The sequence below is a fragment of the Mobula hypostoma genome, chromosome 26 (genome assembly GCF_963921235.1).
Source record: "Mobula hypostoma chromosome 26, sMobHyp1.1, whole genome shotgun sequence".
Lineage (NCBI taxonomy): Eukaryota > Metazoa > Chordata > Chondrichthyes > Myliobatiformes > Myliobatidae > Mobula > Mobula hypostoma.
In genome coordinates this window covers 24,410,201-24,426,753 of record NC_086122.1, presented here as the reverse complement: position 1 = coordinate 24,426,753, position 16,553 = coordinate 24,410,201, and the positions used below count along the sequence as shown (strand labels likewise).

At 42.7% G+C, this 16,553-nt stretch overlaps 1 protein-coding gene across 4 annotated transcripts in view; it reads left to right on the top strand.

The window, feature by feature from the left end:
* The first annotated feature begins 2,405 nt into the window (after positions 1–2,405).
* Positions 2,406–16,553, top strand: part of rhbdl2 (rhomboid, veinlet-like 2 (Drosophila)) — a 59,448-nt gene continuing 45,300 nt past the window's right edge. For 2 of the 4 annotated variants that reach the window (XM_063033756.1, XM_063033755.1), the window contains exon 1: positions 2,406–2,691. The gene's annotated coding sequence lies outside the window, so the exon portion shown is untranslated. Of the gene's footprint in view, positions 2,730–16,553 lie in introns of all 4 variants that reach the window. The other 2 variants (XM_063033754.1, XM_063033753.1) reach the window with 1 other exon arrangement.

Genomic DNA, 16,553 nt, shown 5'->3' with positions numbered 1-16,553 from the left:
TTAAAGTCTCTACCTTTCTTTCCTCCTACTAGTTCTTTGACTACGCTTTCACTCATTTGCCCTAAAATAGCTCACTGCCAATTCTGTTTGATAACTATTCTGTGAAGGGTATCAGGATTTTTAGCTAGGTCGTAGGCACTATATAAATGCGGATTGTTATTGTCATTCATATGGAGTTTAAAGAAAAGTTCTGGACGTCCCAAAGCTCTGTACAACCAATGGAGTACTTTGAATGTGTAGTTACTGTTGTAAGAAATTATTCTTATTTTCAATAAAACACATTTTAAAAGATAACCTTTTAAATAGCATTAAAATAATCAATGTGATATTTTAAAATGTGATTCTAGAAGTCCATCACCATAAGTTGCTTCTCGATGCCTAAACTTTACCACGTCTCCAGGCAACTATTTCTTTTAACGCGTTACTATCCATCCAACCTGCCTGGCAATTGCTGTGAAACTGGTTTTAAATTACACAACTGAATAGTGACAGCATCAACGCGGTATAGCTATAAAACGATTTTGCCTATTTTTCTTTTGTGTTTCTTTTCTTTAAATTCAATTTTTTAAATAAATTATTATTTTGCAAAGCAGCACAGCATATCACAGAGAAGATAGAGTGCAGCATATTTACACAGCCATCCCATGACAGGAAAACAAATAAAACTTGCAGACAGAAAGAAGTTCTAACTTAAGTTTAAATTAACATACAACCAAAATTGATCCCACGCGTCTTGCACTTTTCTCTCACTGTTAATTCTTCCCAACATGTGTTCATATGATGAAATCTTAATAATTTCCTCAGTCCATTCCTTCACAGTGGGACATCTGGGTTTTTTCCAGTTTTGCAATATAATTCTTGCAACTGTGATGAGACCCACCTTTAAAATTGTAAATTTGTCATTGTTTACATGAGGTATCATTGTCCTATCACCCAAGAGATAAAGCTATGGGCACAAGGGCAGTGTGGGACCCGACCAACTCCCCAACAGTTCAAGAACTTTACAACAAAATGGGCGAACCATGGAACACTCCCAAATCAAATGAAAATATGTGCCCACCTCATTTTTATATTTCCAGCATAAATTATTATCGACAATCCCCATTTTGTACAGCCTAGTTGGTGTTCAATAATAACTGTGTACTATCTTATACTGAATAAATTTTCCTCTCGCTTCCCTAATATGTCTACCCACATTTGATAAAATATTTGACCACTCATTATCTTCAATATCACTTCCAAGATCCTTCTGCCATACTGCTTTGAGATTGTCCCACGATTCACCCACGGAGTGCTTGAACATTTTATAAAACACTGACGCTTTATAAACTTCCTGTGGTAATGTAAAGTATTCAGTTAAAGAGTTACTTTGTGAGTCAGCATTCTTAAATTTGCTGTTAATGCAATGACTTATTTGTAAATACCTCCAAAAATTCTCTTTATCTACAAAGTTATATTTCCTCTGCAAATCCACATATGACATAAAAATCCCATTCTCATAGAGATCATCTACTGTATTTACACCTTTAATCTTCCATTCTTTCCAGTATACCATTCTTTTCCCAATGCCTATCTCAGGGTTATTCTAGAGCGAGGAGTATAACTGGTTTAAATGTGACATTCTACAGGCTTTATGAATTGTACTCCACACACTCCTTGAGTGAGATAGTATAGGATTTAGATTAGTCTTGTTTGCCACATGTTGTGAGAGGATGTTAAGGGGAGAATGTGGTGCAGCCAGGCTCCGTTCTGTAATTACCCAATCTAAATCAACATCAGCCCTGTCCCAATGTTTAGCTAATTTGGTCATTTCAAAGGATAATTTATATGCCCTGACGTCTGGTAGACTGAGCCCACCCATGTCCCTGGACATACACAACTTACTTATTTTAATTCTGGGCTTCTTCTTATCCCATAGAAAATCCCTGATAATTTTGTTGTATTGCTTGTAGATCAAATCTGATATATTTAAAGGAAGCATCATAGAAAGATAGTTAAACTGAGGTGCTATGACCATTTTAACTACATTGACTTTACCCCAGAGTGACAGTCTCAGTGCCCCCCACTTATCCAGATTATTTCTTATCCTACTCAATAATTATTGTAAGAAATTATTCTTATTTTCAATAAAATACATTTTAAAAGACAACCTTTTAAATAGCATTAAAATAATCAATGTGATACTTTAAACTGTGATTCTAGAACTCCATCACCATAAGTTGCTTCTCGATGCCTAAACTTTACCACGTCTCCAGGCAACTATTTGCTTTAATGCGTTAAAACCTGCCTGGCAATTGCTGTAAAACTGGTTTTAAATTACACAATTGAATGGTGACAGCATCACGTGGTATAGCTATAAAACGATTTTGGCTATTTGTCGTTTGTGTTTCTTACATTTTTAAGAAAGCATCTCCCTCCCAGCAGCACAATGGGTATTGCTGGGACACTCAGGATAATTGACAGCTTGTTCAGCCTCTGCAGATTCTTCCGGCTTTCTGTACACCAATCAGCACATTCCCGGGAGTCGGGAAAATTGATGAAAACTTTTACGGGCAAAAGCGAGGTTTGGAAATATTGCGGAGAACCTGCAAAACGAACGGACGTGGGCTTCGGATTGACATAACCACCTCGTTTGCAAACATCTGAAGTCTAGCGAGCTGACAGACGTAGTACGAAGAAGAGCTGATCCAGGTAAACACATTCTTCTTCGTGCCCCGGGGCTATTTATGGTGAGTACCCAGCGAGAATATTTTGAGTCGTGATATCCTTGTGTTCGATTGAAATATTTGCTTTCTAAACTGTAGATCGGGAGTCAACAGTGAAACGACTTGGTCGTTCTTGCTCTTACAATTAGTCCGGCAGTTTCCCGCAAATTCTCATCAATATGTTGATCTCATCTCATCAATGTTGATGGCAGGAAACTGCCAGTTAATGTGTCCACCCGGGATGTGCCTTTGGAGGGAGGGATAATCCGTTACCACATTAGACTAAACAAGGTTGCTTTCTTCTTTCAGAGGCGCCTGGGATAGATTGGAATGCACAGTCGCTTGTTTACAAATTAAAAGCTGCAGTTCTCTACCTAAAATATAAGTGATTATATTTTATTCAAAAAGCCAATTTAAGGGAAGCATTGATAGCGTGAACGTGGAACAGGTCATGAGATATTTACACCATTGAAAGTTGGACCATCAGAAAAAGAGTTGGACATTTTTTAAAAATTCCTCTCTGGTCAATGTCGCCCCCCCCCCCCGATCTCTCTGAGAGCTGCTGACCACTCCATCGCCTTTATTCAGTTTAGTTTGATAGCTGGCGGGAGAGCGAACTATTTAACATCAGGTTTCCAGGAACTCCATAAAACAGCTGAAGGCAGCATCTCTAATGGAGAATATGGAAGATACACAGACAGCCTGGGTCAGAGAGACACTGTTTGAGAAGATAAGCCGGCTCAGACACCTCTGGCGTTTATACAAAAGCTGACGTTTCCAACGGAGTCCCTTCATTGAAACCCTTCATTATGAGGGGGTCTCTTTATTCCTTTCCATCGATGGTGCCCGACCTGTTGCGTTCCTCCAGCATTTTGTGTGTGACTGGATTGTCCCGAGTTCTGGATAATAAGCAATTATTTTGAGTAGCGTGTGGAAGAAGGAGGGATTTGATTATAGTTAAGCAGAACATTATGAAACAGGATGCATATGGCAAAATTTTCGACAAGTTCAAGTTTATAGAGGATAGGAACTCTACAGAGGCTATTAATATTCAGAAAAGGGAGACACCCCTTCCGGTTCTATTTCAGGGATGTTTCATTGGGGGTAGAAATAAAAACGGCTCTCGGTGAAAAGGCAAGAAGACTCATTTTGGTTTTTAGCTATGTATTCTATCAGCTTTAAGTCTCAAATACTAGAGGAAAATTGAAAATGGTCTGGCTCTGTGTGAAAGTGATCTGTGGTAAAAGTGTAAAGAGTCAGAGAGACGCGTCTTTTAGTCCATCTAGTCCCTGCAAACATCAATCAACCCATCACACTAATTCTACATCAATTCCATATTTTAAATTCTCCTCACATTCTCATCACCCACACATATACACACCAGGAACAGTTTACAGTGCCCAGTTAACCCACTTTTTTTGGGGACGTTGGAAGAAACCAGAACACCCAGAGGAATTCCCTGCCCCAGGACAATGCCCCATGCAGTCCGTAGCTAACGTCAGGATTAAATCAGGTCTCTGGCACCGTGAAGCAGTGGCCCTACCGGCTGCGTCACCAAGAATGAGAAGGTTGGAGATTTGGTCTTGATGCGTGTAGAAAGAGTTAATTCGTTAAAGGACGAGGTTATATGTAAATAGTTAATCAGTTGAAAGAAGAAGGCAAAGTAAGGAATCGTCAGTAGACAAATCAGAACTCTTAAAGTCTGCAGAATTGTAAATGTGACGATACAAGCTAAAATTTGTATTCGTCTTGCATTTGTAATTTAGGAAAATCATCCTAAAATGCTGGTGCAAATTCACCCCATTTACTGTTGAGCATTTAAAAAATGTGGCACACTTGAAAACAGCAGCAAAGTGAAATACATAATGGGACACAGTATGTGATCTGTGTGTAGTTGTACCTCGACAAAGGCACTTTCATGTGATTAGCCATTGAGCAAGCGGGAAATAATACCCAATTCATTTACGACAAATAGCCTCTGACATTTCCTATTGTGTCCCATGGAACACAGCTTGATTTTTCCAGCTAATGGTTTTTGGCATTGATGTTAGGTAGATATTAGATAGCTTGTAATCGATGATATTTTGCTATATTTCAACTACACAAACAATCCTGACACGACGTCCCAACCGTGTATTATTCAGATGATCACACAGGGCAAATAATATTGTTTTTACTTATATACTGTACATAAATTATATTTCCAACAGTTTTTATTTATGTGGCTTTTTGGATGCCTGTCCAGTGCCAAAATCTGAAACCAATGATCATCGTACTCTCCGCCTGTTATGTCACAGGAGTTTAGGGCAGCAATGAAGGTCCTCCATCTCAGCAAATGATCTAACTACTGAGAATGCCGGTTGTGTGGCACTGACACAGGATGAGTTGCTGGGATAGCGATTACAGCACTAATGAAAATACAATTTGATCTATGAGTAGGAATTGTTGAAAAGCAATAATTATGCAGATAAGTGGAGATTCATCAATAACGATGGGAATTTATATCAAGTTTTCACTTGGGATAAAATCTCTCACAACTGTCTTATAGCAGTGCTGATAATCCCAAACTAGGGAGATGTATTGGTGTTTCAGTTCAAATGTTGATATCAGCATCCCAGCTGGATTTTAAATTGTGCAGCACAGCGGATGGCTTTGTACTCTTTATAAGTGTGTGCTCAGTACCTTTAGAAGTCTTAGCAAATTTCGCCTGGCTGCATTTTGATAGACAAGGAAACTGTCTGTAAAAGAGTTTGAACTGTATTGAAACTACAGTAAGAATTTTAATTTTCCACAGTTGTGAAATAACTGGTGTTAGGTTGGCCAATCACGATCCAGTTTCCCCTTCGGTGGAAGTCTAAATTGCTATTTTTGTCTGTTCAATACTTCCATACAAAAACCAACAATTCCATCACTTGATTTAACTAAAATGACGATGATTTAACACATTCTCCCTCTTCAAGTCCCGAAATAAAGCTCTTAATTGTAAAAAATTCACATACCTAAATAATATCACAGCTTATCAAACATTATGCACATTGTTGATTTGAAGATTGTAAAGATTTGCATGTAAAGTCTTAAACGTCATGCAAAAAAAACCAGGTTATATTACATCCACTTTCGCCTTCGATACTTCCTAAACACTCCAAATATTTTAAAGTGAAACCAAAAAGACTGCAGAAGCTGGAGAATATTAAAAAAACAGAAAATGCTGGGGGTGGACCGGTTCTGTGCTGTATCTCTAAACTTTAATGTCCAAACTATCCATCACACTTAAGAAAATAATGGGTTTTAAAAATGTAACAAGACAACTAAATTATAAATGAGTAAAAACATAAATTATATATATTTTAGCTTAATTAAAGGGAGGCCTTTTACTCTGGTGGATATTTAAGTCTCCAGTAGGGTAAGCTCAATGACAACATGTGTATTGATTAAGGTTAGTGGGAAGTATGAGGATCTTCAAATTCAGTGATTTCAAGCCATGGGTTGTGTCTCCATGGCACCAAACGTCTGTCCTCTTGATGCACGCAGAAGCATACGGGTATATGGTAGAGGATGCCATCCAGCACCAAAGGGCTTGTTGCTGACGTCACAATCTTGTATTTGTTGTATTTGGTTGTGAGGCCAGTTGGTGAGTGCCTTGAGATCATGAGAATTCATGCCTGTTCTGTTGACCATGCATGTGAGTGGCAGAGATTGTGGAGACGGGAGGGATCACTATCAGCAGCTTTCAGATTTCCTCATTATCTGTTTGCAGAAACCTGTCAGTGTGAGTTTCTTGGTGTAACAACAATGAAAGGGAATTTGAGGGGATGAGCTTTGGGAGAAAATCTATGAGGATAATTGGAAAGTAAGGAGCTGTAAATAAAATTGAATAAAAGCATTTGGACGGTCCTGGTAACTTTGAGGTTCCTACTCAGTGCAGTGTCTCTAAATAAATAAATGTTCCATTATTGCTCTCTCAGAAGGAAAGTAAGAAGATTTCTTTGCATGAATCTTTTTTGGCTTTCGCTGCTAGTCCAGCTGCTGTCAGTCTGTGGCTTCCCTATTTAGGAGTGGGTTAACATTGCAGAGGAAATTCATGATATGATCTGAAACTTAAGAGAAGGGCCACTAACTTTACACCTATCTGGAAGAGGAAGTTACAATAGAAAGCAGAGGGGTCATTGCAGGATGATGTAGACCAATTCCCCTTTATCTGAAAATTGGTGTGATTTCTGCTGGGTAGTTGGGTTAAAATTATCCCTATTGAAAGTGAAATAATATAAGTATTAATATTACCAAATCCAGAAGGACAACCTATCTGCAATTGAGCTTACTGTATAGTGGCCTAAGTCAATCCTGAGCCCGCTATACCATTTATCCTTACATTATCATTATCATATTAGAGTAGCTACATTCCATCTCTGTTACAGGCCCAATGCTTTCTGCAGCTGCACAATTTGGCTACAAACATGCAATTTTTGAACTGGTTCACCAATGGCTTCACCCAATATCTGAAATAAGATCAGAATTAGGCCATTTGGCCCATCAAGTCTGCACTACTATTTCATCATGACTGATCCATTTTCCATCTCAGCCACAGTCTCCTGCCCTCCCTCTGTATCCCTCCATGCCCTGACTAATCAAGAGCCTATCAGCCCCTGCCTTAAATATACCCAATGACTTGGCCTCCACAGCCTCCTGTGGCAATGAATTCCCCACTCTCTGGCTAAAGAAATGTGGAATACAAATTGAAGGGAAGATCGAGGATGTCCTCTATTCACTGTGTCAGAATCAGAATCAGGTTTCATATCACCGGCATATGTCGTGAAATTTGTTGTCCTTGTGGCAGCAGTACATTGCAATACATAATAATAGAAAAAAATTGCGAATTGCAGTCCATATATGTATTAAACAGTAAAATTAAATAAGTAGTGCAAAAATTAGAAATTTAAAAAAGTGACAAGGCAGTGTTCATGGGTTCAGGGCCCATTCAGAAATCAGATGGCAGAGAGGAAGAAGCTGTTCCTGAATCATTGAGTGTGTGCCTTCAGGCTCCTGTACCTCTTTCCTGATGGCAGCAATGAGAGGAGAACATAACATATCCTGGGTGGCAGGGTCCTTAATGATGGACGCTGCCTTTCTGAGGCTTCATTCCTTGAAGAAGCCTTGGGTACTATGGAGGCTAGTGCCCATGATGGAGCTGACTAAGTTTACAACTCTCTGCGGTTTACTTCGATCTTGTGCAATAGCTCCACCCTCCCCCCCCCACCCCCCAAAACGAGACAGTGATGCAGCCAGTTAGAATGCTCTCCACAGTACATCTGTAGAAGCTTGCGAGTGTTTTGGTGACAAATATCCTCAAACTACCAGGAAATGCGGAAGCGACACAGGAAGGCTGATATGTTTGTACAGATTCATCCAGACAGAGTTCCCCTTGCATTGTGTGGAAAATATATGGCTCTCAGAGACAATTTTGAAAATATCTTAGCTGGATCTTATCCAGAATCATTGACTCAACACTTGCCTCCCCGCTAGTGGAGATGACTAATAAGAATCTAAAGAAATGTTATGCAGCTGGTAAAATGAAATGGCAGGTCAGTGGTGTAGTGGCATCAGCAACGACTTCGGGGCGAATGGTCCTGAGTTCGAATCCAGCTGGCTCTTTGCGCGCTTTCTGTCTGTGTTGGGTTGGGTGTCGAACTAGCAACTTGGCCTCATAAAAAAACAGTCAAATGCTATGGGTAGGGCAAAAAAATGCCAGCCAACGCGCCACAAGGCTCAAAAAGGAACCACACAAAGTAAAATGGGACAGTTGTACAGTTCTTCCTTATCATAGTTAGTTCGCATCTGGGTTGTCCGCTATCTAGGATGCTTTTTACAACAGCAATGTATTGTGCAAGGGTTAAGGATGAGTATTGTTTGAAGCATTGAAAACAAGAGATATTGTACCAGAGTGGACGGCACTGTTAACACGGGATCTGGAATGGAAGACAGGTGGTCAGTGATTTAGTGGGATTGGATTTTTGCTGGAGAAGGAAGTGTGACATCGTTAAGTCAAGCGCCAGTCCTGACGAAGGGTCTTGGCCCGAAATGTTTGACTGCTTCCATAGATGCTGCCTGGCCTGCTGAGCTCCTCCAGCTCATTGTGTGTATTGCTCTAGATTTCCAGCATCTGCAGTATAAATAGTTTGTATATACTTCAGATGCTGTATATAGTTAAGGCACGTTCAGCGAGCGAATGAAGTCATAGTCATACTTTATTAATCCCGTGGGGAAATTGGTTTTCATTACAGTTGCTCCATAAATAATAAATAGTAGTAGAACCATAAATAGTTAAATAGTAATATGTAAATTATGCCAGTAAATTATGAAATAAGTCCAGGACTATTGGCTCAGGATGTCTGACCCTCCAAGGGAGGAGTTGTAAGGTTTGATGGCCACAGGCAGGAATGACTTCCTATGACGCTCAGTGCTGCATCTCGGTGGAATGAGTCTCTGGCTGAATGTACTCCTGTGCCCAACCAGTACATTGTGTAGTGGATGGGAGACATTGACCAAGATGGCATGCAACTTAGACAGCATCCTCTTTTCAGACACCACCGTCAGAGAGTCCAGTACCATCCCCACAACATCACTGGCCTTAGGAATGAGTTTGTTGATTCTGTTGGTGTCTGCTACCCTCAGCCTGCTACCCCAGCACACAACAGCAAACATGATAGCACTGGCCACCACAGACTCGTAGAACATCCTCAGCATCGTCCGGCAGATGTTAAAGGACCTCAGTCTCCTCAGGAAATAGAGACGGCTCTGACCCTTCTTGTAGACAGCCTCAGTGTTCTTTGACCAGTCCAGTTTATTGTCAATTCGTATCCCCAGGTATTTGTAATCCTCCACCATGTCCACACTGACCCCCCTGGATGGAAACAGGGGTCACCAGTACCTTAGCTCTCCTCAGGTCTACCACCAGCTCCTTAGTCTTTTTCACATTAAGCTGCAGATAATTCTGCTCACACCATGTGACAAAGTTTCCTACAGTAGCCCTGTACTCAACCTCATCTCCCTTGCTGATGCATCCAACTGTGGCAGAGTCATCCCAAAACTTCTGAAGATGACAAGACTCTGTGCAGTAGTTGAAGTCCGAGGTGTAAATGGTGAAGAGAAAGGGAGACAAGACAGTCCCCTGTGGAGCCCCAGTGCTGCTGATGGAGAGTAAAGAGAAATGAGAAGAGGTATCTCTAAATCCGTCTCTCTAAATCAGGGTTCCTGAGCTTTTTAATCCCATAGACCCTTACAATTAACTGAGGGATCTGTGGATCCCAGACTGAGAACCCCTGCAGGAGGATGCACATTGATGATCACGTCAATAGGAATATTAGAGGAAGTTTGACTTTAACGGGCCAGGGGAAGGAGGAAAATAACATAGGCAGCTGATCTGAAGCAATCGTTTACAGTAACAATGAAGTCCATGGAACTAGTCGACCTATGCTGCCTATCTGGTTTAGCCAAAGTTATAAAAGCTAAGAATCATTTCCGTAGCCCTGCTCTGGAGCTTTTCCAAGATGAGGCAAAAAGAATAACAGTGGCACTGTACGATGTGCAAAACACTGAAAGCTATTGTTGACTCACTTGGTGCAATCATCCTTGGGAACGACTTTCTGTTCAGCATGGTGAGGCCTCAAATTGTTTGCTCTGATATTATGACTGAGATCACAGTTTAGAGTAAACTGTGCTGGTACTGCTTAACATAGGTATAATGGATTCTTGCTTCAAAATTATATTTTTGCTTTCAGTAACAACAGAATTAAAATAAAAGGGTAGATTGTAAGACCATAAGATATAGGAGCAGAATTTTGGCCATTTGGCCCATCGAGTCTGCTCCACCATTTCATCATGGCTGACCCATTTTCCTCTCAGTCCCAATCTCCTGCCTTCTCCCTGTATCCCTTCATGCCCTGAGCAATCAAGAATCTGTCAACCTCTGCCTTAAATATACACACAGATTTGGCCTCTGCAGATGCCTGTGGCAATGAATTCCACAGATTCTTCACTCTGGCTAAAGAAATTCCTCTTCATCTCCGTTCTTAAAAGGATACTCCTCTATTCTGAGACTGTGCCCTCTGGTCTTAGACCTTCCCACCACAGGAAACATCCTCTGCCCATCCACTCTATCAAGACCTTTCACCATTCAATAGGTTTCAATGAGGTCGCCCCTCATTCATCTGAATTCCAGTGAATACAGGCACAGAGCCATCAAACGCTCTTCATATGACAAGCTGTTCAAACATGGAATAATTTTTGTGACACACATCAAAGTTGCTGGTGAACGCAGCAGGCCAGGCAGCATCTATAGGAAGAGGCGCAGTCGACATTTCAGGCCGAGACCGTTCGTCAGGACTAACTGAAGGAAGAGTGAGTAAGGGATTTGAAAGCTGGAGGGGGAGGGGGAGATGCAAAATGATAGGAGAAGACAGGAGGGGGAGGGATAGAGCCGAGAGCTGGACAGGTGATAGGCAAAAGGGGATACGAGAGGATCATGGGACAGGAGGTCTGGGAAGAAAGACGGGGGGGGGTGACCCAGAGGATGGGCAAGAGGTATATTCAGAGGGACAGAGGGAGAAAAAGGAGAGTGAGAGAAAGAATGTGTGCATAAAAATGAGTAACAGCTGGGGTACGAGGGGGAGGTGGGGCCTAGCGGAAGTTAGAGAAGTCAATGTTCATGCCATCAGGTTGGAGGCTACCCAGACGGAATATAAGGTGTTGTTCCTCCAACCTGAGTGTGGCTTCATCTTTACAGTAGAGGAGGCCGTGGATAGACATGTCAGAATGGGAATGGGATGTGGAATTAAAATGTGTGGCCACTGGGAGATCCTGCTTTCTCTGGCGGACAGAGCGTAGATGTTCAGCAAAGTGGTCTCCCAGTCTGCGTCGGGTCTCACCAATATATAAAAGGCCACATCGGGAGCACCGGACGCAGTATATCACCCCAGTCGACTCACAGGTGAAGTGATGACTCACCTGGAAGGACTGTTTGGGGCCCTGAATGGTGGTAAGGGAGGAAGTGTAAGGGCATGTGTAGCACTTGTTCCGCTTACACGGATAAGTGCCAGGAGGGAGATCAGTGGGGAGGGATGGGGGGGACGAATGGACAAGGGAGTTGTGTAGGGAGCGATCCCTGCGGAATGCAGAGAGAGGGGAGGAGGGAAAGATGTGCTTAGTGGTGGGATCCCGTTGGAGGTGGCGGAAGTTACGGAGAATAATATGTTGGACCTGGAGGCTGGTGGGGTGGTAGGTGAGGACCAGGGGAACCCTATTCCTAGTGGGGTGGTGGGAGGATGGAGTGAGAGCAGATGTACGTGAAATGGGGGAGATGCGTTTAAGAGCAGAGTTGATAGTGGAGGAAGGGAAGCCCTTTTCTTTAAAAAATGAAGACATCTCCCTCGTCCTAGAATGAAAAGCCTCATCCTGAGAGCAGATGCGGCGGAGACGGAGGAATTGCGAGAAGGGGATGGCGTTTTTGCAAGAGACAGGGTGAGAAGAGGAATAGTCCAGATAGCTGTGAGAGTCAGTAGGCTTATAGTAGACATCAGTGGATAAGCTGTCTCCAGAGACAGAGACAGAAAGATCTAGAAAGGGGAGGGAGGTGTCGGAAATGGACCAGGTAAACTTGAGGGCAGGGTGAAAGTTGGAGGCAAAGTTAATAAAGTCAACGAGTTCTGCATGCGTGCAGGAAGCAGCGCCAATGCAGTCATCGATGTAGCGAAGGAAAAGTGGGGGACAGATACCAGAATAGGCACGGAACATAGATTGTTCCACAAACCCAACAAAAAGGCAGGCATAGCTGGGACCCATACGGGTGCCCATAGCTACACCTTTAGTTTGGAGGAAATGGGAGGAGCAAAAGGAGAAATTATTAAGAGTAAGGACTAATTCCGCTAGACGGAGCAGAGTGGTGGTAGAGGGGAACTGATTAGGTCTGGAATCCAAAAAGAAGCGTAGAGCTTTGAGACCTTCCTGATGGGGGATGGAAGTATATAAGGACTGGACATCCATGGTGAAAATAAAGCAGTGGGGGCCAGGGAACTTAAAATCATCGAAAAGTTTAAGAGCGTGAGAAGTGTCACGAACATAGGTCAGAAGGGATTGAACAAGGGGTGATAAAACAGTGTCGAGGTATGCAGAAACGAGTTCGGTGGGGCAGGAGCAAGCTGAGACAATAGGTCGGCCAGGACAGGCAGGTTTGTGGATCTTGGGTAGGAGGTAGAAACGGGAAGTGCGGGGTGTGGGAACTATAAGGTTGGTAGCAGTGGATGGGAGATCCCCTGAGCGGATAAAGTCGTTGATAGTGTGGGAGACAATGGCCTGGTGCTCCTTAGTGGGGTCACGATCGAGGGGTAAATAAGAGGAGGTATCCGCGAGTTGTCGCTGTGCCTCGGCAAGGTAGAGGTCAGTACGCCAGACTACAACAGCACCCCCTTTATCAGCCTCCTTTGAACCTTCTCTAGTTTCAGCACGTCCTTTCTAAGATAAGAGGCCCAAAGCTACTCACAATACTCCAAGTGAGGCCTCACCAATGAATTAAACCTGTAAATTAACCTTTAGAGAATCCTGCACAAGCACTCCCAAGTCCCTTTGCGCCTCAGTTTTTGTACTTTCTCTCCATTTAGAAAATAGTCAACCCTTTCATTTCTTCTACCAATGTGTATGACCATACACTTCCCAACACAGTATTCCATCTTCCACTTCTTTGCCCATTCTCGTAATCTGACTAAGTCCTTCTGTAGCCTCCCTATTTCCTCAAAACTACCTGCCTCTCCACCTACCTTTGTATTGTCTGCAAACTCTGCAACAAAGCCATCAATTCCGTCATCCAAATCATTGACATATAATGTAAAAAGAATCGGACCAAATACAGACCCCTGTGGAACACCACTATTTACCTCCTGCCAGTCAGCCAATACTTTATCCATGTTAGAATTTTCCCTGTAATACCATAGGCTTGTAGCTTGTTAAGCAGCCTCATGTGTGGCACCTTGTCAAAGACCTTCTGAAAATCCAAGTACACAAATACAAACACGCACAGCGTGTTTCATTTAAACAATTTTCTTTTCTCTATGTAATTTGTGAAGGTGGCTTAGACTGTAATTTATTCACTCAGGAACAAGAGCGCCTTCATTTCATGGAAACTTGATTCCCATCTCTATGGCAATTGTTTAGTATCTCAGAAACCTAGTGCCAAACGTTTTTTCTCTCTAATACAAATTAATTGTCACTGTAATTATTGTAGTGATTATTAAAACACTTAATTAGTTCTGCCATTAAGTATTTTCCCAGGGAATCTCAGCAGTGCAAGATTCAACTGAGATTTGGTAAATTACAAGTCACAGGGAAATAGGAAATAAGAAAGAACAACAAAACAATTATGTCTAGCGTGTAAGGTCTGCAGGTCTTGCACACACACACACACACACGCACACACACACACACGCACACACACAGACACTCACACAGACACACAGACACACACAGACACAGACACTCACACAGACACTCACACACACACACACACACACACACAGACACGCACACAAACACACACACACACACACACACACACACACACACACACACACACTCACATTCCAAGTACAGTCCAACTAGTGTTGTAAAGTTGCAAACTAGTGTCCTAAATTTTATTTTCTATACATTAACCCATGAAGGTTAAGTATGCCATATACCTTCTTCAGCACCTGTGTTACCACTTCCAGGAAACTATGGACTTGAACCTCAAGTCCTTAGCACTCTGTAATTTATTGCCTATGTCCTACCACTATTTAACTTCCCAAAATACATCATCTCACACTGTTTCTATCTTCCAGTGCTCCACCCAACTTTCCATCTGATCTCCATCCTGCTGTGGTCTTAGAAGACCTTCCTTACTATCCACAAGGCCACCAACTTCCTTGTCATCTGCAATCTTACTAACCGTACCTCCTACATCCACACTCGAGCCATTAGCACACATCACAAACAACACAGGACCACAGGGGGCCCAGGTTAAAGGGAGAGGTTGGCCACTTTGGACCTTTATTCCCTAGAGCACTGGATGGTTTAGTTGGCAGCAGGGCTTTACCAGGATGATAAAATGGGGCAGTAGGAGAAGCTGCAATAGAGATTAAAATGATCTTGGGTGAAATTTGGCTCAGTGTAGTGACTGAGAGTGCAAAGTTGAGAGGATTACTGAGGAAAATTTAGATTGGGCCTTTTTAATGGGCAATTGACTTAAAAAAAAAGGTGCCAGTAGACAAATGGAATGAACAAAGTGAGGTGAGTAGAGGTGTATTTGGTAAAGGAGCAGGAGAAGGGGTAAAGCTTGGAAAACACTGCCTGAAGTAGTGTTGGAAGCAAGTATCATAACAACATTTAAAGATGTCTAAAGCCCTTAAATTACCAAGGTCTTGCGAGACCATGGATATGCGCCTGGAAAGTCTTCACTCTACAGGGCGCAGGCCTAGGCAAGGTTGTATGGAAGTTGCCCATGCTGCAAGTCTCCCCTCTCCACGACACCGATGTTGTTCAAGGGAAGGGCATTAGGACCCATACAGCTTGGCACCGGTGTCGTCGCAGAGCAATGTGTGGTTAAGTGCCTTGCTCAAGGACACAACACGTTTCCTCGGCTGGGGCTTGAACTCACGACCTTCAGGTCACTAGTCCAATGCTTTAACTACTTGGCCATGTGCCCACTGAATTATCAAGGTATAGAAGGCTATAAATGGGATTAGTGTTGATGGTCAGCATGGAGATGATGGGCGAAAGACCTTGTCTCTGCACTGTATGAATCAGTGATTCTAAAGTGTGATTTGGACCTGACTGGATTTGAGCAAGCCCTCCTGTACCTAGCAAAGTGGCCGCTGTGTGTATGTTCATAGTCTTCTGCTGCTGTGGCCGCCCACTTCAAGATCTGACACGTTGTGTGTGTTCTTCTGCACACCACTGTGGTAGTGTGTTGTTTGAGTTGCTGTCGCCATCCTGTCAGCTTGAACCTGTCTGGCCATTCTCCTCTGAGCTCTCTCTTTAACAAGTTGATTTTTTTCTACAGAACTGCTGCTCACTGGATTTTTTTTTGTTTGTTGCACCATTCTCTGTAAACTCTAGAGATGGTTCTGTGTGAAAATTGCAGGAGATCGGTAGTTGCCGAGAAACTCAAATCACCCTGACTGGCACGGACAATCATTCCATGGTCAAAGTCACTTAGTAATTTCTTCCCCATTTTGATGTTTGTTTGAACAAATGATACTCTTGACCGTGTCTGCATGCCATTATGCAATGAGTTGCTGCCAAATGATTGGCAGATTTAGATATTTACTCTAACAAGCAGATGTACAGGTGTACCGACTAGAGTGTCTGTTGGAGGATATAGCCAAGCAAGGCGGCTTCAGTCTGGGGGAAGGTGCCATCGTCCCCGAGCCATGTTTCTGTTCACCAGGATGTTGATGCAATCATCCAGTCTAAAGTCAGGGATGGCGACAGCTTCGTTCATCAGACATTGCGTACTGGATAACACAAAAGGGGGAAGGAGGTTCTGGAAAATTCTTAGTGGGCTAGAGGGCGGCTTGGACAAAGCAGGACGGTGATTGATAATGAGTCAGAATGGCAACTATGTATGCTAATGGATGTTGAGGGATTATTGCACTGGTCCAGTAGCACCCCTTGCCTCTTTCCTTCTTATCCACTTCACCCTCTGTGCTGAGCTTCTTCGGTCTTTCCATTGTGACGAGAATACACATAGATTAAGATGTTAGCTGTCCTGTGCTGGCACCAGTGGGATCAGCAGTTGGTCTGCCACCTGTCTTCAGGGGAGAGAGA